General features: G+C 31.6%; 1 pseudogene; it reads right to left on the bottom strand.

Annotated features, from left to right (window-relative positions):
* Positions 1-288: 288 nt before the first annotated feature.
* On the bottom strand, positions 289-18,904 carry LOC132753697 (uncharacterized; annotated as a pseudogene).
* Positions 18,905-23,790: the final 4,886 nt, after the last annotated feature.

Raw genomic sequence — 23,790 nt, forward strand, 5'->3', positions numbered from 1 at the left:
CTATGTAAGACTATCTTTTATATTGGGTCACTGACATATGCATATGCAAAACAACACGTTATGCCTCGTTAAACAGAACACTATTAAGAGGCAGTTTTGGGACGTGTCAGGTATTTATGGACACCAAGACGGGCATTTTTGGACAATATATTTTATTATAAAAACAGAACAAAACACTAGAATACTAAATTTAATTTTGCAAAATTCATTTTTATTGCTTTGCATGCAAAACTTTTTAATTTATTTAAAGACTTAGAGTCTAATAAAAATAATTCTCTGTTTCATATAGTGTATATAATGTCAAATGGTTTAACCATAAATCTATTTATTTTTGTTCATTTCGATTTTTATAATACTTCATTCAAATTTGCATAACTTAAAAAACTGTAAACAATTAAACTGTCGACCAACAAATCTTACATCTAACAATAGTCGCATTCAAATTCCAAATCAGCTATTTCACCTTCGGTCATGGAAAACAGATCAATGGTTTTTACATACAGCCTATGTAGCCAACGACCACAGGAGTGGCACATAATCCACTCATCGGTTTTATTATCATAAGGAATGTCGCAAGCGTAGCATGCCTGTTTAATGCTTGTATCCATGTCTGCCAAATCATCGTCATCGCAATATACTGATACAGCTGAATCTGAGGATTCAGATTCTCTTTTGCGCTTCTGTTTTTCACGCTCCTGTCCCTCAATCTGTTTAATCCTCTTTTTTCTGCCATTTCTTTAAGCATTTGTTCTCGTCGAATCTGTTTTTCTGTTCTTTCCTTTTCTTTTCTTTCCTTTGTTTTTATTCTTCTTTACGTTTTCTAGTTTGTTCTCTTTCTTTCTTTCTCATTTCTTTCCTTTCAATTTCCTCTTCCTTCTCTTTTTGTCTCTTCTGTAAAAAATCATGAAATGTTTTGCCTGATATTGCTTTTGGAAGTACCAATCTTTTCCTTTCTGGTTTACGTGATGTTGCTTTAGCGACAGGAAGTTTCAATATTTCATGAACGGCTGGAGATATAGTGGTTTCAGACCTACGGACATTAAGGCATGCGTTTGGATGTGTGTCACCTCGAGAAACGTCTGATTGTTTGTCGGGGGTTATTGCAACTACAGGTGGAACTGTCGATGTAAAAGGCATATTACTTGTAACATTTGTTGCCGGAGCAAGTGCTGGGGTTTCTTTCGGCGATTTTGTTACAGGCTCAGATGATGGAGTAGTGACTATAGTAGATTCTTGGATTGTAGAACGAACAGTCAGAGTCTGAATGTTGGGCGCGTCAGTGATCAGCAAATTCATTGCTGAGGAAGAAGCCGGGATTGAAGATTTTGCATTTGATTCAGAGACGTCTGCAGGAAGAAAGTCAGATTGAGATGTGCACGTTGAGGATGAAATGGTAACAGTGTCGGTAGATAAGCCAGCACTTGAAAATACTAGAGTGGACATGTTAATATCTTTGACAGTTTCACTCTGCTCCGTCCTGAAAACTCTACTCGGTTCCATCTTTAACGTACTGAGGACTTTGGTCGGATCAAAAGGAAAAAGCCCGCTGTCGCGAAAACCTTTAACAGAAATTTCCACAGAACAAGCAGATTCCCAAGCTGACTTAAAGACTTTGGCAAATTTTACCCTTGTAACAAACTCACCGACATTACTTATTTGGTAATCGCGAACAGCTTGCTTTCATGTTCCCTTTAGCGCACTAAACAGTGCAATATCACAGGGCTGCATTAAATGACTGCCGTGCTCTAGCAAACAATACAAAATAATATCATTTTCTCTGCAAAATTTTGATGCCTTAAGTGTAGCATGAGTTGAATGACCATCAGCAAACAATACAACTGGTCGTCTTATACTGTGTTCTTCGAGTGCCGGAGCAAACACATCTTTAAGCCAAGTATAGAACAAGTCAGAATCCATCCAACCTGTGTCTGTACGCCCTAGAATGGCCTCAGGAAACTCCTCAAGTGGGTTATATGTAAATCTCTGTCCTGCATATACAATAAGAGGCCTTAGATATAAGCCAGCAGCATTCATACAGGCCAACACAGTAATTTGTGTTTTGTCGGATGACGTGAAATTATATATGTTAGGAACACCTCTTGGAGCTAATACTTTGCCGCTTTTAGGACATAAAGGGAAGCCCGATTCGTCTGCATTAAACCATCTTGTGGGATCTTTCCATAAAAGGGGGTCGTTCACCTCTTCAGACATCAATTTTAAAAAAATCAGAAAACCACTGATCAACTCCCTTAGGTGTAATAATTGCGCGCTCCTTTGCTAGTTGCTGTGGTGATCTAGCAGACAGTTCAGGGTGTCTCTTTAAGAAAGCATAATACCAGTCTTTCCCGGGTCTACTGTTCACAAATGGGCAAACTCTCCCATCCTGTTTGATTATCCCAGTCTGCTATCATATCCTCCTCTGCTTTTGTCAACACTGTTCCAGGACCACTGCGAGAGCCGATATCAGATTTTCCATTAACTGTATTAGACAGTGTAGTTTTAGGTATGCCATATACTTTTGCTGCATGACGAAGTGAAATTCCTTTGCTCCTGATCAAACTCACAGTATGACTTAAAGTTTCGTTAGTATAATTCCGATACTGCTTAGTCTGTAACTGGCGACTCATTCTGAAATAGAAAAAAATGAAAGCAGTTCATAGTATATCTACTATTATTTTAAATGTTTCACCTTAACTATACATAACTTAACTGAGTAAATAATGCGTTTTTTCTACCAAGTTACACACTATATTTTTTTAATATATCGGTGTCCCAAAACACCCGACATCTATTAAATGTTGTCGGGAGAATTGGAACCACATTATATAATGAATCAAGTTGTCAAAACATCTGACAGACGCTCACACGTTAATCAGATAATTAGATTTTTTACCCGAAAATGTAAGTTTGCTTGTACAAAAAAATATCATATTAGATTTTATTAAATTAAATAGTTACTAAAATGTCTTAAGGTTATCATAAAATAGTGGCGTGATCCTTGAAAATTTCACAACGTGTAAAAATAACAACACTTACTTGAACGTGCAGACGCTGAGTAGACGCTTGCATGAAAAGGACGACTTGATTGCTATTTTAAAGTAAAGAACTTATAAGCGTTATCATGAGATGTGGTCCAAAATAGCCGATGGTTCACATATACCCGACAACGCTCTACTGCCAGTGTCATACAGAAAATGTATTTTGACCACATTACGAAATACAAGTAGATGCAATTGCCTAGAATGCTTAACTGGTGTATGAGAAACGCGCAACTTGCAGTCATTATTATTTTGTATAAGCTTTTAAGCATCTTTCAACCATTGCAATGTCTAATTTGCAACGAAATCAAATTGCCCGATCAATTGGCAATATGCTTGTACTAGAGACATTTATTCAATATGAGGTAGTTTCTACAGGAATATGGTGCTTACTGCGCTTTGATAAGATATTAAAAATATTCTAAGGAAAAGTAAAACAGAGACAGAGAAGCTTAAGGTAAAACAGTATGTTTACAATATTCTATTTACTTATCTTAATTAATTTCTACTCTAATGATAATTGTATATCATAAAGACTGTCTGTTATTTCCGCGAGCTTCATTTAATGTGATTCTGCCTTTGGACAGTTCCTATTTTAATAATGACTGGCTTAAAATATATCAATTTGAAATATGAATTGATAAAAATGACGTGCCGAAATTTCGTTTAATTACGTTTTCACTTTCATCATTATATTCTTTCTCAGTTTAACATGTAGCTGGATATAAACAGTACATCAATAGTAAATTCAACACCATTAAAACTTACATGAATTAATGCATACTATGTTCAGCTTGCAGTTATTTGTAGGAGAGAGCTTAAAATTGATAATGTAGTGTACAATCATTATATTAATTAATGTCTTTTAAATATTTCGATATTTCTAATACATTTACCTATCATGCTCGACGTTTCGATTCATATACATTCTATCTTTTCAAGATATGTGTCGGTCCGCAAGTAAATATTTACTATATCAGGCGATGTCAGTATACGAAACTATTATACTCACTGTTTTAAAATAAAGGTCGGGTGTGATTACTTTGATCCATGCAGTTGAAACAACAAACTTGTATTTAGTATCAAAACTTCATTTCAACGACAGAACTATGTATTCGTTAAAACGAACTTTTTTTTTCTATATCAAACTATTAAAGATAATATTCTGAAAATTCATTACTCAATGAGAAAAAGAAGAATTTACACGTAAGGCTTTAACAAACGCACATAATATATTGTCTATCTTTTAGGACATTGTTTTACCTTCAAACTGTATTAACCTTTTCCTTAAAAGTTATAATAATTGCATTTTATTTTATGCTTTTCAGTGGATTACTGATTTATCCGTGAAAATTATATTTGATAATTTCACAGTGAAAATTATCAAAATATAATTTCACACTTTTCAATGACGAAACTACTTTTTTTAGATTTTTCCCATGTGGTACCTCAATTTTATTTTTGCTAACAATTCTGACAGTGTCAGGCTGTTTAAAGAAAACGCAAAGCTGAAATTGATAATCAACTTAAATGTCAAAAGTAATAAAAAGAAGAAAACTTACTTCTATTCATTCAAATTCCAATCACCAAATTTCATCTCTAAATTTTTTGTTTCATTTTTACAGTCTGACAAATACATTCATTCCACATGTAAACTGCTCTTGATGACATTTTGGCACATTAAAGTATCCTACGAGCAATAACTGCTGTATGCTTTATGAAAAATTGAAAAGCAATGCCAATGACAGCTATCACCTCGTAGAACAATTAAACCACCCAGCGTTCCGAGCAAGTTCCAAGTTTTCCATTTTCATAGCTGCTTTTTTCATGTTTTCACACCTGTCAACACTTATTTTTTGTCTGTTTCAATCCTCAAATATGTTTTCTTTCTTTTAAAAAGGTGTATGACTAACAAATCCAAATGATATCCCTCTGAATCAAACACAATTATTTTCCTCCCGTGAAATACACAACTTTAAAAAATGGCTGCCGCTTACATTTAACAAAGCCAGGTCTAATATAAATACGCAGTAAGTAACAGAAATATGGATGGATGGTTGGAATTTTTCTCCTACAAGAATTGTTTGTTTTTATTATTAAAACAAGCGATCATTCATATTTTTTTAACAAAATAAATAATATCACTGTCATTTAACGTTGATTGTCGGACTTATTTTACAGCTCAAGACTTCTTGTTTTTAATGAGAAATTCCGACTAAATGGGGCTCTCAATGGGGAAAACAGATTTTAATATTTACGTTTATATTATGGAAATTTTGTTTTTACTTGTTTTTTAGCATAAAATAAAAAGAAAATTTGTTTGTATGTTGTGTAAGATTTAATTTTATTTCATCTCGTGAACTTTAAAAACAGTATTCTCACGAGTGGCGTAGCCACTCGTGAGAATACTGTTTTTAAAGCCCACTCGATGAAATAAAATTTCATCTTACACACAAACAAACAAATATCCTCTATATATCTACTGGTAATGGGCATCCCAATGACACACTTATGTCTATAATTATCAGTTTACCCACATCAGAATAAAAAATAAAACCATTTCAGATAGCAAAATACTCGCTTTGTGCAAATAATAACTTATATAATTAAATCATTTGAATTTTGGTTCAGTTAGCACAAATAAATAAGATAATTTCAAACCTTGTAAAATGTAACTTAGTAACCTTTGTATGTTTGCAGCATTTGATCTTCGAAAAGTTATTGCTATTGGATCGATCGAGTGTAGCCTTCTATTTTAACGATTACACAAAACATGTAACATGTTATAATTGAAACTGACTTTTTTAAAGTTTGATTAATGAAAAAAAACTTATCAAATCCGTATCCGAAGCATTAAAGTCAAACTAGTTAAGCATCGTTGGTCTGAAATAAAGTGATGATTATACATTGTTGAGTTCATCATTTTAAATTTTTGGACTGGTACACAGCTACAAAACGTGAACTATATTCGTCACACCGCATCAAATAAAGATTTCTCAGCAGTATACTCGTCCGATATAATTCAGTTTAAAAATCAGCGACGTTTAATGCTCTTATAGTATTGCTGTTTCACTAATTATACCGTCTACAAAAACATACAATATTGACATATACACATATAAATGTAGAGTGCTTAAATCATCACTTTTAAAGACGTGATAAACCATCAAAGACTAGTTATATATAAATATGCTAGTCCAATTCAGCATTCTTTTTTAAACATAGTATAAACATTAAAACTGAAATATTAAAAATAACACACCTCATCGTATAAATGAACCAACTTCTAGATCATATCATTACGTTATATTTAATGTCAGATATACAACTACATGTGAAATATCAGAGTGTACGATTCATAGCTTGTCTTATTGCCACACATGGTAAATTGTTGTTATTGAGGGTTGGGACAATAACAAAAACACGTTAGCATGTTTAAATTATGTTTGCATTTAACGAAAATTCAGTTTATGATTGCGTGAGTCCTGTTAATTATCGTTTACAATTTCCGTTAATAGTGTTGGGCGATTTAATAACTATTATTCAAGTGATAGGAACTTTACTTATTTACATTGGCAGCTATCTAACATTATCAAAATAAATATAAAGAAAACAGACAGATAATCGCCCAGCTAGAGCTTGTTTTAGCGACTATTGTTGATAAAACAACACGGTGTAAAATTATGATTATGTAAAACTTAAATGAACATCATATCTGCATATTGTCTATAATATAATATTGCTTTTTATCTAAATGTATCTATTCAATTACAGACTAGCGAATTCTATAAAGTGGTATATTACAAAAGTCAGCAAATTTGATTCAATAAATAAATATTTAAAATGGTTTAGTAAAAGAAAAATAGTCTTAAATTAGTATACACAATTTTAACTACCTTACATGTATACTGTTTCTACAAGATACGAGCGTATTTCACAGTTAGTTTTACACCCGAATGTGTCTACGTTAGAAATTGATAGATTAACGGCAATCAATCATTGACAATTTTGTGAAATAACATAAAACATATATTTGATAAAAACAAACTGATTAAAATTTAGGAATGTAGAAGCAAATCAATTATAAAGTTAATATTGCATGGTTTTTTTGGGGTTTTTTTTCCAGAAGAGTATGGATAAAAATCAAACTACGATACATAGGTTTGTAAAGTAATGTAGGCTGTTATGTCACTCGTGATTTTACAAAATGAAAATTGTTTTTTTTTATAACTTTGTCAATTTACAGAACTGATTTTTATCCTTAAGGAAAATGACAAAATTTTTGTTAGCGAGTCAATCAAAGTCATCGAATCGAGTAATACAATGTGACAATTTCTGTATTGTGGCCGAGTTGAGGAATCTTAGAAACAGTAAGAAATATCGGTGATGTGTACAGTAATATCCGACAGTACGTAATGAATGCAACTTTTCTTGAACATCTGGTTTTATAGAATTCAACATTCATGCAACCCGGTAAGATTGCGTAATGTTCGTTTTTCAGCTTTTAATACAACTAAACTTCATAACAAAAAACAAATGTCCATTAGATGCAAGTGTAAATGTATCTATATTTTGAAATTAAACAGTCTGTTAATTCCTTAAAATTTCTGCGATTCTATTTAGATAGAGACACTATGAATATACAGAAAAAAATTTTTATTCATCCGCAATTTAACCGGTATCAGTATGCTGTTGTAATATCAATTGTGGAACATAACGATTACATTCAATATTTCTTTGAATACTGGTATATTAATAACCTTTTTCTACAAAACATGTGAACCTCTTATTCATATCTCAAAGCAGCATGCCCTAACATATATGTATATTTTCATTAAAAAAAATGATAATGTATTTAAAAATATTATAAAATGTAAAATATTTTGTAATGACGGCATTTACAATCCATATAAAAAAAGTCACAATATGTTGTAGAAATAATGTGTAACAACTGCAAAATCAATCATTAATCGCACATAACGTGTAAAGTGTTAATTGAAACGCGAATCATATACTTTTCATAATATCATATGTTGTATGTTATTGAATCTCAAGTTTGGTCTTCTTGAATTATTTTTGCTCATTAGGATCTATGCAGCTTGAAAAGGTTTCCGTCTAATGAAAATACAACACTATATGGTAATATGATACTATCCCCATGATAGCTTTGGTTTTTTTATAATGCGACCCTATTTCCATGATAAAAGAGACTATTGCTTTCATAAACTTCTTTTTTTCATTTAGGTCATGTTAAATATTTTCCTTAGAATGAAACTGTTTTAGTAGTAGAAATATATCGTTAAAGATATTATCAATATGCGTTTCTCTTTACCTCAAATATCGAGAAACGTTTGAAGAACACCAATGACATGTTTGAGTGAAAAACAAGTAAAAGGTACACACCTCTTCCTTTTTCTACCATTTGTATATTACTTTATAATTTATACGAAGTCATAGTGATGGGGTTATGTCCGGCGTCCTTCGTCGTGCGTAGTGCGCCGTCCACAATTGGGTTGTTAACAGTCTAGCAGTCACAGGTTTGATTGGATCATCATCAAACTTTGTCAGAAAGTTTGTCTCAATAAAATATAGATCGACTTTGACGATGGGTTATCTCGAGTCAAAAACAAGGTCACAGGAGCTAAAGAAAAATCTTGTTAACACTCAAGTGGCTGCAGTTTTGATCCAAGTATTCTGAAAATTTGTCAGGAAGGTTGTTTTGATAATTTCTAAATCAGGTTCGAAAATGGGTCATCCAGGAGCTAAAAAAAAAAGAAAAAAAACTTGTTAACACTCTAGTGGCTGCAGTTTTGATCCAAATATTCTGGAAATTTGTCAGAAAGATTGCTATGATGATTTCTGGATCAATTTCTAAGGTGGGTCATCTCGGGTTAAAAACTAGGTCACAGAGGCTTAAAAGAGATAAAGCTTGTTAACACTCTATTGGCTGAAGTTTTAATTTAAAACCTAGAAATTGGTCAGGAGGGTTGCTTCGATGATTTCTATGTTAGGTTTGAATATGAGTCATTGCCGGTCAAAAACTAGGTCACAGGAGCTAAAGAAAATAAAAATTTGTTAACAGTCTAGTGGCTGCAGTTTTGATCCAAATATTCTGGAAATTTGTCAGGAAAGTTGTTTTGATAATTTCTAGGTCAAGTTTGAATATGGGTTATCTCCGGTCAAAAACTAGGTCACAGGAGCGACAAAAAATCTTGTTAACAGTCTAGTGGCTGCAGTTTTAATACAAATATTCTGAAGATTAGTCAGGAATGTTGTTTTGATGGATTTTAGGTCAAGATCGAATATGGGTCATCTCCGGTCAAAAGCTAGGTCACATGAGCTAAAAATAGAAAAAGTCTTGTAAACACTCTAGTGTCTCCAGTCTTGATCCAAATATTCTGGAAATTTGTCAGGAAGGTTATTTCGATGATTTCAAAGTCAAGTTTGAATATGGGTCACCTGGGGTCAAAATCTAGGTCACATTGCCCGAATATGGAGAAAAACCTTTTTAACACACTAGATTTCATATTTTTGACTCCATTGTCATCAAACTTGGCCAGGATCCAAACATTGCTCTGATGTGGTTGATGGGTCAGCGGAGCGATCTAGGGTCATCATGGCCCCCTTGTTTTTATTCTGATGGCACATTTGTTAGTCCCAGGAAAGTAAGTAAAAGATTAATGAAGCAGAAGCATATAAGGAATAAAGGTTCATTTAACTGTCAAACAGACGCGATTGTTGACACTGTTCATGTCAATACTCAATGTATTATGTTTGTATAATTCTTATTGCTGTGACAGTGTACTGTTCAACATGTACTTCTTAGGCTAACATTTGATTCTTTTTGTGTGTTTAAAACTATTAACAGTAAAATTATACCTTAGACAAGTAACAATTGTGTTCACAATGCTGAACAGTAAAACCTAAAAAAAACACGATCTTAAAAATGTTTGACTTACGAAATAGATTTTGCACGCCGAGACAAATATTAAATATAACAATATGTGGTCAGATTATTGTTGCTGTAAATAACCGATCATAGCGTGATAATTGAGCCCGTTACTTCCGGAGTAGAAACTAAAAAAGGTATTACTATGAAATTATGAGTTTGATTTAAAAAATAACACCAAAACAATAAAAGGATATATTACACTATGTTATTCTGTTTTATCTAAAGATAAATTGTGCCGTGTTTATGTAGCATTTACAATATAGCTTCTGTCAGCAGTTAAACGTCTTATCAATCAATATTATGCAATTACAATTTAGGACGGTGATGAATTAAACAAACTATGTAGCTTTCAGGTTGAAAGAGAATGCATAACGTCTAAATGACTGTAACCAAACAATTATAACGGAGAAAGAGTTGCCTTAAGAACATAAACATGTTACTTTTTAGATAGAAAATTAGCACCTCTGCAAGTCTGTACACTTCAAACCTCAGTAAGTATCAAATGCGCTAACCTTATAAATTATTGCATTTTATGTGAGAAGGGGGAATTCTAACTATTCTCAAAAGGGTAATTTTCCAAACACGCTTACTAAATACTGAACGGGTGTCTAATTATAAGAATTTGGTGTTCACTATTTATTGCGACTAATTTTAAATATTTGAGGAGGGAGCCCCAGTGACATAATGATGCGCAATCGAACGACAATGACTAACAAGCGATAAAATTAATGGCTGGAATATATTGTTTCGATTCTAACACGACATCAACACAAACAAGCCGTAATTATTTTCAGAGCTTTGCATTTTTAATGGTTAAGTCACATGTGTAATGCTTACGTCATATGTCTAAAAATACAACGTCAACAGTGATTGTATTGATTTATTCATTGAATAATAACATACTTTTTCGGCTCTTCCATGTCCAATAGGGAAAACTGCTCGTGATGTTAGAATTATACATAATACAGAAATCGTAAAGCTGCAACCATAAACTAAATTCAAATCATAACTTAAAATAATATATTAAAATGTACATACAAATAAAAGGCTTTGTGAAATATGTTATTTGCGTTTTCTCTGTATGTACCTTAAACAACAGTTTTCTAATTTCCATAGGTTTTTACTCACCAAATACTGTATAGTGCTGATTGGGTCTTAGTTGATACAACAAGATACATCTTTTAAGCATGTAAAAAGGGAGATCCGTCGGGTTTAAAAAACGAAAATAAAAAGGTTGCAAATTACACACTCATGTTGTTTGAATCCTTTCGTATGTCAGTGTTGAACCGAACTATTAATTGCGCAATCATAAAGCCAGTCATTAGCAACATACAATATTTACATATATTTGCATTGTCACTATAATTATGTTATCTACAGTCATCAGTTTCTTTGTTCTCATGATATACTTACAAGTTTTGCAGACTTTACTTAAAATATGAATCAAGATTAGACTTATTACTTAAAGATCGTTATTTTTACAACGTTTAACAACAGGTACAATGTCTTCCCGTATCCTGGGACAGATGATTCAATGACATGTCTTCTATTTTATGATCACATCCGTGTTATTTGTGCCGTGTGGCGGCTGTAAAAAGTCTCCCCGTACATTTAATCAATGATGTTATATTTTCGATCCTTGAAGATCGTTCAGCACGACATTATTGTTGTGCTTGTGGTATTTTTAGTTTCAACTTTTTGGCACTTTCTAGTTGGGTGGTTCCAATATTCCTACTTGAATAATGTTGAATCACCCTTAGGATATGTTGCCTGCTTTTTAAATTTGTCTTTTGACGTCCTATCTGTGATACGCAGGCTTCATAACCTCAGATCCCCTTTCAAAATTCCATTTTATTTAGTTCCGCCCATTGTTTTCTCGTTTAGGGCACACGCATTTTTTTACTTGGGGACCATATGCCGCTTTTCATGGAATGGCACTACCGTGTCACATTGAAGGTTCCATGATAACCGCCATATGAACACATCTGCGGATGTTTCAAAATTCTAAATTTTACCAGTTCATGTTAAATGTTGAATTCTGCTTTAGCCGGTGCTAGGGGGCGTGGACGGTAACTTGCACTTTCCAGTACCGTCCATGAACAGGCTCAATCAAACCGAGCCTGCAACATTGTCAATTTTGCCGTGTTGGGCTTTCTTTAGGGATTCTGTATTTATCTATTTCAGCAATGCCGTTTCAGCCGATTAAGCCCCTTAAGAACACCCTGTTTGGAACTTATAAGAAGTGGTTGAAAATTATATTTCTCATTACCATCATCACATACACTTACCTCATTTGAACCCTTTCTACTTTCATAAAACACAAGTCCTCGATATCACTGTACATATAATGTTCAATGTTGTTTGTTTTTTAGTGTTTGTATGCACATCAACACTGTTCAAATCGTTCGGTGTGTATCAAGCTTTACTGTTAGGGAATTTGTCACGTTACCTACGAGTATTATTATTTTTTCAGGGTTTTTTTCCAGGTATTTGCCAGAGTAAAACCGATCACGTTCCGTATGACGTTTCCTGCTGAAAACAATGACAAGGAGAGATATATGTGTGGTTTTTCTTTATTCTTCAAAATACCAATTTATAAAAATGATAACTAATGGCAAAGGCTTTATAAATATATCTTACTAGTAAAAAGGTTATTCCGTTCCAGTTATGGCACGTTCTACAACGATTTTTATACTGAAATATTATCAAATATCTTCTTCAGTAATTTCGTAAAAGTCTGTCTTTTATTATTTTTATTTTAGTTTCTGCTATATAAATAGATTATACTAATATGTTACAATAACAAAGATATAAAAACAAAATAGAAACACATCAAACGGGGGAAATTGAAAATAAATAAAGAAGCTTAACATTAATTGTTCAGAATAAGTCATAACCTTGCGGCAAGTCTTGTAATTTTACTGAACCATTATGTGGGTAAGGCAACTACCCCATGAGTTTAAGTTAAGTCTTAAGTATGCTTAACTAAAATGTATGTTTTAATACCACATTTGAAAAAATATAATAATTATGTTTTATGAAACTATTATATAAATTCTATGAAACGAGTTTAAAATCATTCGAGTTAACTGTTGTAATACAAGGAGTGTTCAAATATGAATGCATCTAATCACGCGAAATTTGATTCAATATTAAATCTTTGATAATATTATCATAGTTAAATGAAGGCGCCAAAATATATAGAGAATGAATCTTGGATTTGGTTGTCTGTAAAACATATGTCGGTGTTTAAAGTTCTTGTAGACTTAGCTTTTGTAAACAAATACACATTTTACATGTTTTAGCAAATAAGACAATCACTGAGTATAATTTAAACACAATTATATAAACTTAATGTGGGTTATTAATTGAAACCGCCTATTATCTTTTAATCTCTAGGTATGGAAAAATACGGTATTTCTTAAATCTTTGATATGAACGATTAAGTGTAACAAATTATTAACAATGATTTAAGAAATCATTTCCTTCTCATTTTGTGTTTTGATAATTGTACAAGGCGTGTCATACACAGCTGATTCCCTTCTTTTTTTTCCATAATATTAAAAGGCTTGGTTTGATACACAATAAGTCAAATTAAAAAAAAAACACCAATTTAAATCACTGCATTTCTTTAATTTTCTTCTAAGTAAATTTACTGATTATTGACTGGAAAGCATGTGCATTATCAATTTAATCACTGCAATTGGGCTGTCGAAATAAATTATTGGTTGAGCTTGCCAAAGTGTTTTGTGCCGTATAACTATTTACAGTATGTGACCATGTCATTAAATTCTAGTTTTCTACACATGTTTAAAAACAATGCACTAGATAGACGCATATGACAGAATAAAACATGAATTAAATTCGATTACCCAACGTGGCTGAACTGACAGTAACAAACGGATAATTGAGTGTTGGAATTAGCTATTGAATATACTATCTGACAGATAAACATAAGTAGAATCTATAAATAGTACTAGTGTTTACTAAACTAAAATAGGAGGATAAACAAATCACTATCATAACTAAATATTGCAGTCTGCCAAAGTTTTTTTTCCAGAGTGAACGCAGGCATAACGCTCAAGTCTTCAGAGTTCTGAACAGAACTATGATGATACATATCTATGGTGTAAATTGTATATTTTACCTTCATTTCATGAACGCATTTGTATTCCCGTGACAGGACATAGAACACCGGGCTGATTATTGTTGTGTTGATTATTACCCTTTACTATCTAAGTAAAAAGGATTATACAAAAAATGTAAAGTAAATATATACAATGTATTTTACCAAACATAAGCTGTTACAATGATTTGTGACACATGTTCAGATAACTTTCAAGATGACATTTACAAAAACCTTAAAAATAAGTAAATACTACACGATTTGTCTCAAAAGTAAAATCATGTAAATTTGTTTTTATCTTAATTATATGCCAAAACGTCATGTTATCAGCACAGTTAAGATGTTTCTGGAATAAAAATAGTGCTACGAAATGCATATTTCGAATATGTCGATATAAACACATCGATATGTTTTAGATCTAGTAACATGGAAGCATTAAACATATAAGCATTATGTGTTTATTTATTTAATGTAATTCTTTTTGTCTTGCTTTTGGGTTATCAATACCATAAATCATGTACGTAGGAAATATTTCGAGTCAAAATATAAATAAGAGCAGCGTGCTCCGATTCTTCACATTGAACGTTGTATATTAAACTGCAATCTCATATGAATTTAATGTATACTGGTGCAAGTTACCTTGACCTTTTTATGCTGACCTTAAATATAAGCGTGGCAAGTAGAACTCATTATGCCTCATATCCATATACCATGAAGTTGTGATCAGAATAAAGAGAATGCATAATACATGTATATTAAAGACCATAAATCTAGAAATTATTTCGGTGAAAGTAATATGAACACGCTAATTATAGACAAGAAATTGGCACCACTACTGGCTATTCCGTTTCTAACATCAATAAGTATCAATACATCGTAAATATTTTGTGAAATGTGCACATCTTTACAACTTATTTCATTTATTTTTAGACGGGATAATTCTAACTATTCCCATAAAGATAGTTTTACATACGCGGTTACTGTTGATTCAGTAAAATAAAGAAAAACGGATTTTTTTAAACCATTATTAAATTAGATTTTTTAGACAGATAAACGATAGAGGCAAAAATGAATCAGATTTGAAGTATTAACTTAACACTAAAAAGTTTTATCCAATGACTGTTTTATCGTAAATAAAAACTGTTGGTTCCAATATTGTACATGTATCTTATTCAATGCATTAACATTTTCTCAACTATTCTAGCGAAATGCTGTATATTAAATTAAATATCTTAAGTTCTAGTTTAACACATAAATGCACTTTGTTTACAGATGAGTTTACACAATTCAGACTACAATGTGGGATATTTCACAATCGAATAGATATGAGTCGTATAGATGTAATGTAATTATCAACTTGAAGATAAATACGATTTTGCTAGTATTTTGCCATACAGTATGCAAGGTATGAAACAAACACATTTTTTTCAGTTCAAAATCTTTAAAATGATAAAAATAATGACTCAATTCGAATACCAACAGAACAAGCCGGCTTTTTAAAAATAAGCCATTCTTGTAGAATAGAATAATGCGAATGAATATACAGAAAACAGTAAATCAAATTTAAGGAATACTATACTTGATATTCATTGCTCAATAATATTTTTATTGACAACACGTGAATAAAGCGTAACGTCAAATTCGAGTCGATATATTTAAACATCCATCATATAAAGGTATTATGAGTTGAACTTTAGAAGTAACAAGCAATCAATCTGTTTACGACCAAATAAACTTATGTCTTTGCAGAAGCTAGATAAACATCTGCATAAAAGAAATGAATTAGATATTTTGTATCCAACGTCATTGTAGAGAAAATTCCAATTTTATAAACAATGTTTTTTAATAATTTTCAATTTTTGAACAGGATAGAGTATAATTTGGTAAAGGTAAAATGACGCAACAAAAATAGTTGTCCTGATAAGCATCTGTTATTTCGAAATATCCTGTCTGATTATTTTGTTTCAGTTACTACGATGTAAGTAAGATTATATAAATATTAATCAATTAAACAGACATGATATCAAAAGAAAAACATCAAAGAGCAGTAACGGAGCACAAATAAATTGGCTTAACATTAACGAATAAGTAATATGCCATCAGAAATTGGTCGTTATATCATAGAGTATTACTCTAACGGCACAATAAGCACCCTATCAGTTGAAGTTAAGTCTTTGCATGTGTCGTAAAAATGTGTTTATGTACGCTTAAACACAACATTTATAGATACATTAAAGCCCATGAAACTATCATTTGAATTTTATTACACTAATGTAGTAAAGAATGCGCTTTAGAATTAAAATCATTGAGTTCATTGTGGTAATACTTAATTAGCTAGAATTCAAGTTACACTTCATAATTAGGATTTTTTGTTCAAAAAAATACCTAATAACACATATTATTACCAATCAACAAATTTCCAAGAGTATGCTTAAGTTATTCTTGTCATGAAATACTTAAATTGTGCAGTATTGGATAACAGTTTTTAGAAAGTAAGTTAAACATGTGACATAATCGCGATAGCTGTTAGTACTACAGAAGACATAGACACGTTTAACGTACATTAATTTAGCAATATGTTTGTGCTAACGGTACGTCTGCAAATTGCACGTGTTTCTCGGAATTGGTACAATTTATGCTTGCCGCAATCATAACACACAGAATCAAAATAATACACTGTTTACACATAAAAGAATAAGCAAAAAAGGAATAAAAAACAATCATTGTGCTTATTCAAATATTCTTATAAATAATTTTATTTCCAAATGTTGCTCGTTTCACAGAGTGAGCTTACAAATAATAACGTAAATCTCGCACTAGCACAATAAGACTATATATTACCCTCAATACCATATAATTCTTAAGTAGACATAAAGCACTTTTTCCTTCAGAGCGGGAATAATGTTTCTATTAGCATTGTCACTGTTCAAGTAAAACAAATGGAATTCCGCAATCAAACATTAACATAGTATTTAAATTGACTTTGGCAAAGTAGCATTTGGTATAAAACTGTTTTAATGTTCTTGAAGGTAAATAAAATATTTGATCGCTTAACACATATTCTTAGTGACAGACATGTCAGATAAATGTCCGACTAAAGGACGTTATTAGCAATTCAATTTATTATCATTATATTAAATACATGTACATCGGATATACATTAAGTAAAGTAATGTGTATTTTAGAATTACCTATATTTATGTAATTATAAGAATATCATAGGAGTATTTAACCTTTGATAATATTATCATATAATAATGATAAACAATATAGGCGCCACAATATATATCCGTAACGCGTCTGGTGATTTGGTTGTCTGTACAATATTAGTCGGACGTTAATTGTACACACATACAACTATATATTTTTCCTGCATTTAAAAAAATAATCATTGCTTTAAAATACACATTTCAACAAGTAAGATAATCATTTAAATTTAATTAAAAATAATTATTTGAGATTTATTTGTTTGATATCGTTTAAACCAAAAAAGTAACTTAAGATATGCGGTACATTCTACTAAGCACGGAATAATACGGTATTACAAAAGAATTGGGTTCGTGAATATATATATGTGTGTCAGGTTTAAAACCAATCTTGACAAGATTGGGAGATTATTTTATTATATTTAGTTCTTTAAGAAGCAATTGTCAAATATTACTTCTTCCTGCCTTTTAATTCATGTAATTAGCCCTTGCATAGATATCACTAGATGATACTAAATCTGTCAAGAAAGGTTCTCAAGATCACTTTAAATTGCTTTATTTTAGTTCAATACCTTCCAACTAAATTATATGAGTGTCGGTTATAAAGCATGCGCATTACCAATTCAATCACTGCAAATGGGCTGTTGAAATAAATCATGTTGGTTGAGTTAGCAAAAGTGTTATGTGCCGTATAACTGCTTACAGTATGTGATTTATGTAATTAAATTCTAGTTTTCTACACATGTTTAAAAAGGGTAAACTTAATAAACGCGTTAAAAAGAGTAATGCTTAAAATATAGTTGATGAACCATCGTTGATAAACTGACAGTAACTAGGATAATATTGTCTGAATTTATTTACTTATCAGATATAATATTTGACATAAATACATGTAGGTTGTATAAATAATACTTGTATTTACTGAACTAACTAAAGATTAAACAATTTTTTAATTTGTTAACAACAAAATTGTTCAGGTGCCATATATAACCATTGCGCTTCCGTCTTTCTATTTCTGTACAAAACTAGCGTTACATATATATGGTGTAATTATAACATTCGTTTTATATCATATTTGTATTAGCATGACAAAACCCATATCATCGTATCGTTTTAATACTTTTTTCAATCTAAGTAAATTATGCTTTTATGTCTTAGTTTACGCCATCCGAATATTTTTTTTAGAAAAACAACAATATACTTAGCGAACTGATGGAAATCTATGAAAAGGTTTTAGCTCTGTCATGATGTCGCTAGAATATCAAAATACGTATACACTTAAGATTCAACCGAACAGGCAATATCCATTGAGCCAGATCTTTTTTTATATTTAGAAACATATGTTCTTTACGGCAACGGCAAACAAGAAGGGCATACATGTGGTGGGATAAAACAAATTGTTTTCGCGACCTCGTGGTTGTCGCGTCAGTGTTAATTCTACTGAATCGACTCCACGATTGCTGGAATGCAGTGTACCTCAGGGGAGCTGTCTTGGTTCGTGGCTCTATCTCACATATGCGGGAACCCTATTTGATGTGATACCACCATCCATATCTGTGTACGGCTTTGCTGATGACCACATTGCTAGTCAACGCTTTCGACCAACTTCAGTGACCAATGAACTTAACGCTATAAAGCAACTTGAAGACAGTGTTGTAATCATCAATGACTGGATGAATGCCAATAAACTCAAAATGAACACCACTAAGACAGAATTCATTATGTTTGGTAGTAAAGCCCAACTTGGTAAATGTTCAATTAAAGAAATTGATATCGCCGGTGATAAAATTCAAAATGTCAGTGTCATAAGATACTTAGGTGCCTACTTAGACGAGGGCCTAAGATTCTCAACACATGTTAAGACCAAGTGTAGAACTGCTGTGTTAAATTATTTGAGAATAAAGAGCATTCGCAAATATCTGACTCAGGACGCCACAAAAATCCTAGTATTGTCGCTTGTAATCTCACATTTGGATTATTGCAACGCTATATTGTTTGGCATTTCAGAAAGTGAGTTACAGAAATTACAGCGTATCCAGAATAAGTGCGCTAAACTTGTTTTGCAACGCGGAAAATATGATAGTTCCAAAGACTCTTTGTTGGAACTGCATTGGTTACAAATTAAAGCTAGGATCAATTTTAAAATACTATGTACAATGTATAACTGTTTTATGGGCAATGCTCCGGTTTATCTAACAGAACTGTTACACAAGCCTGTCATAAAAAGACCAAATCTCAGATCTGTTGATAATATGGATTATTGTTTTGCTGTCCCCTTTAACAAAAGGAAAACATTTAACGACAGAAGTTTTAGTACCGTTGGTCCAACTCTCTGGAATAAATTGCCTCTGTATATAAGACAGTCTTCGACTTTGGACATGTTCAAGAAAAATGTCAAAACCTACTATTTTAGAGATTTTTACGCATTGTTTTAAGATTGTGATTGGGCTGTAAACTGATAGAGATGTGGAAATGTGTTTGAAATTTTACTGAAATAACCATTAATTTTTATTTCCTTTTAAATTATTTTTTATTGTTATTTTTATAACTATTCTTTCTTTTTTTTTAAAGTTTTTAAATCTTTATATTTTACACGGCTGATATCTTTAACATATTTTTTTGTAGTTCATTTGCCATGCATATGTGTTGTTTTTTTATCTTTATGTACATACTTTTATTATCCTTTTGTACAACGCCATTGAATATGTATATAGAAATAGGCGTTTAATTAAATAGAACAGTTTCAGTTTTCAGTTTCAGACTAATATAACGTACGTTTGTGATACTCTTACAGATAAATGCAAACGGTTATTCTGATATATATATACTCATCCATGCAAAATGCAGCTCATGTCATTTCATAAAGCTACTAGTAGGAGTGACGCATTTTTTAAAAAGTCATTTCTTACCAAAATTATATTCATCGCAATCGAGAGTGAGTGAAATAAGTTTGAATGAACAAATATGTACACGTATCTTGTACACTGGATGCATCTACATTTAATTAAGTAAATGGCGCGTCAAATAACTATAAATGTGAAGCTTTATTCAAGAGCATCTTCAAACTAAATAAAAAGTTGTAAAGTATACATAATTGCTAGGCCTGTTTTTCTAAATTGTACTTATGTAGATATATTCATATCTATGTTTAAATCACAACCATATTTTTGATTTGCATATTTATATCCAATATCTGGAGGAGAAATGTTCAAATCACTATAACAAAGACATAAAACAAATTTCCGTTACTTGGATCTGAATTTGAACCGCATACTTCGCATGCCCTTAGCGAGCATATTAACACTAGACGTAGTTATCCGGAAAATGTCAGAACTAAACTAAATAATAATAATTGTAAATTTGAAATTCAAAAACAACTTCCTAGAATATGTCACTCATAAAAACATTATGAAAAAAACTATAATGTAGCGTACCTCAGATATTTCTATGATAAATGTAGTGCGATGAAATACATCACTCTAAAATGCCAAGATTACAAGTTAAAGAGTAATCTAAAAAGAAAATCGTTCGTAGGAACTTTTTTATTAATTAATGGCGAAACCAGAAAACCGCTTTATCAGATGTTATCAGCTATATCTATTTGTTTCATATCAATGCACGATGGACTAATGATAACAACATATTGAGAACACAACTTCTTTTTGCTTGTCTTTTAATGAATCCTATACTTTTCAGGAGGATGTTAATTTAAAAAAAAAAATCATCAACGCCATCACGTTCCTCTACCGCACTGCATTATATCTGTACCTTTCCAATAGGTAATTTTAATTTTTGCTTATAATTATTGACAATATAATTAACAGAAAATGGTAAGTGAAATGTTTAACACGAACACCGCCAAGATGGTTATAACATAACAACAATAACTTTTGAATTAAGGAAAATCAAAATGCTTTTAAAAAATCACATTACACATTACATTACATTACATTAACTTATATCTATATACATGCTTAAGATAAAACGGTCAAAATAAAATTAATCATTGTACAATTAAAACAAGGTAAAGCCTCTTGTTTTATGAATATTAAATAAATAGAAAAATTTTACAGAATTAAAGCTTGAAACAGCATCGTTGGCATGTTTTATCTTATCGTATCATGATGATATGAACTGGATTAGTATACATTATTAGCTACTTATTTTTATCTTAAATAAAATTGCCAGACAAAACATAAGTGGTGCATATAACGTTATGAGCAATGTTTACTGGTATAATATCGAAGGGCCAAACCTATATTTGTATTATCAAACTAAATATTACATGTGCTAAAAAAGTACTCGTATTGACTTTAGGCATTTACGAACAAAAAATTCTACTAAAATGTCTTAGATCTTAGTGTAGAAAGTTTTGTTTGTTTGTTTGTTTTGGGTTTGAGTCACATCGACACAGTATAGGTCATATCGCGACGTTCCAGCTTTACTGGTGGAGGAAGACCTCAGGTGCCACCGACGTTCCGTAAGCTAGCTGGAAAGCTTCCTCACATGAATGTATCAAAAGTCTCTGTCGGGATTCGAACCCACATCGGTGAGGGGCAAGTGGTATGAAGTCAACGGCCACGGACGCCCCTAGCGAAGGAAGACACACAATTCATGATTATATTACATAAAAACAAACCTTTCGTTTTAAGTGTCAATACCATATAAAAGGCAAAGAGTAAAGAAAACGAAATATTATATATTTGCACTGGCTTTAATTTAATATCTTACGGGAAAAGAAGATATTTTTCAATGAAAGTATCATTCATGATATATATAGGTTTTAAGCAAATTATTTAGAGTATGAAATAAATGCTTTAAGTTCAATGCACGTCGGTTACGTGGTTTACTTTTTAACATAAATTAAGGATTGTAAGTAAGTTGAACTTCATTAATGAAATACAAAATACTTGTACAAGAAACAAAAAATAAAAAAAGACATATGCAAAGTGATGTTGAGCAATAATTGGATCGTCTCAGCCCTTAATCCAGTCAGAAAAGCAAACGACGACATGTTCTAAGAAAAAAAGACATGCAAAGAATTGTGCAATATGCTTTGATGTTTAGTCTTAAGCTAGTATCGTAGCTAAAATAATTAGATGGCTTATTTGAAGATTACATACAAAAAGTTCAATATGGCAATTATTGTTTTGTCTCCAAAGTTTGAGTAAGAAATGATCGACACAAACGAATTGCTCAAGTATGATTGAGGCATGATATTTGAAAATATTTATTTAACCTCGAAAGTAAATACATGTTTTCAATTTGTATCCACTCACATGTGGCGGCTTCTTGGAACTGATCAAGTATAAGAACACATTGTTGTAATAACAAGTAGGGTGTCGTCTCTCAATAGACTGTGTGTTTTCTAATCTAATCCGTAGGTTTAAACACACTTCTACCGTAAAGCTTCACGGTGCTTTATCCATCACAATAGACTAGTCATCATAATTCGATATTGTCGATGCTGTAATTGTAAAAGCTTTTCTGAACCTACAGAATAGCTGGTGAAAACCCCAACAATTCATATTCCGGAGTAAGCCTATTCAAAAATGCCACCTTCTTATAGATAGCATACATGATTTTTATAAAGAAGCTTCTAAACTATAGTCGCCTTTCTCCTAGAAATAGTCCATACTTGTGTTAAATGCAATAAAACGTTAACATTATAGATATCATGAATCGCTTCAATGCACTATTTCAATTCTAGGTTAATGTAGTAAAATTGTTCGTAAAAGTTCATTTCTTTCTGGAAGGTTAATTACTTTATTCTTAATCTATTTCTATAGGCTTATTATATAGACATACATTTATCATGAAGTTACTTAAGTGTATACTCCTAGAAAGTTATCCCTGTACGATCGTCCAGTCATATCAATCAGTATGCTGTTTCAATATCAATCCACAAAGCAACGGTTAGAAAGAACATTATAATCTTTTTTTTATTTTCCACAATAATGTATTACTTATCAGCCGAATCTTGAACATCATCCACATAATGATAATACAACACTTTCGGGTACATTGATAGGGAAGACTTATCCCATGTGCATGCCTCTTCCATATCATCGTATCATTAAGAATATCAAATTATCGTTTTCACCAGATTTAGAGTATTGTATTACGTCATTTCTTTTTCTTTATTGTTACGATTCTTTACGAAAGTATTAAATGACTGTCTTGTGGGAATGCAAAAAAAAAGAGAAGATAGAAAAGAAAAAAGAGATGTCAAAGTTTATCAATATCTATGTGTAAGTGGTGTTTCTGCTGTCTCTATTGTTTATGTTAATCCAAATCTTTATAAGATTTTTCAAGAATCAATGTATTTGTATGAGCTTTGAAGAAATGAGCTTTCTTTTACAGTTTACAATATTGGTTCATATCACAAATATTACGTATGTTTGTCATGAATTATGTTATTATTGCCTCTTACCGATTTTGCAAATTGTTTATGCGCTTGTTTCCGTT

This window comes from Ruditapes philippinarum, unplaced genomic scaffold, assembly GCF_026571515.1.
Source record: "Ruditapes philippinarum isolate M1 unplaced genomic scaffold, ASM2657151v2 ctg5751_1_1_1_1, whole genome shotgun sequence".
NCBI lineage: Eukaryota > Metazoa > Mollusca > Bivalvia > Venerida > Veneridae > Ruditapes > Ruditapes philippinarum.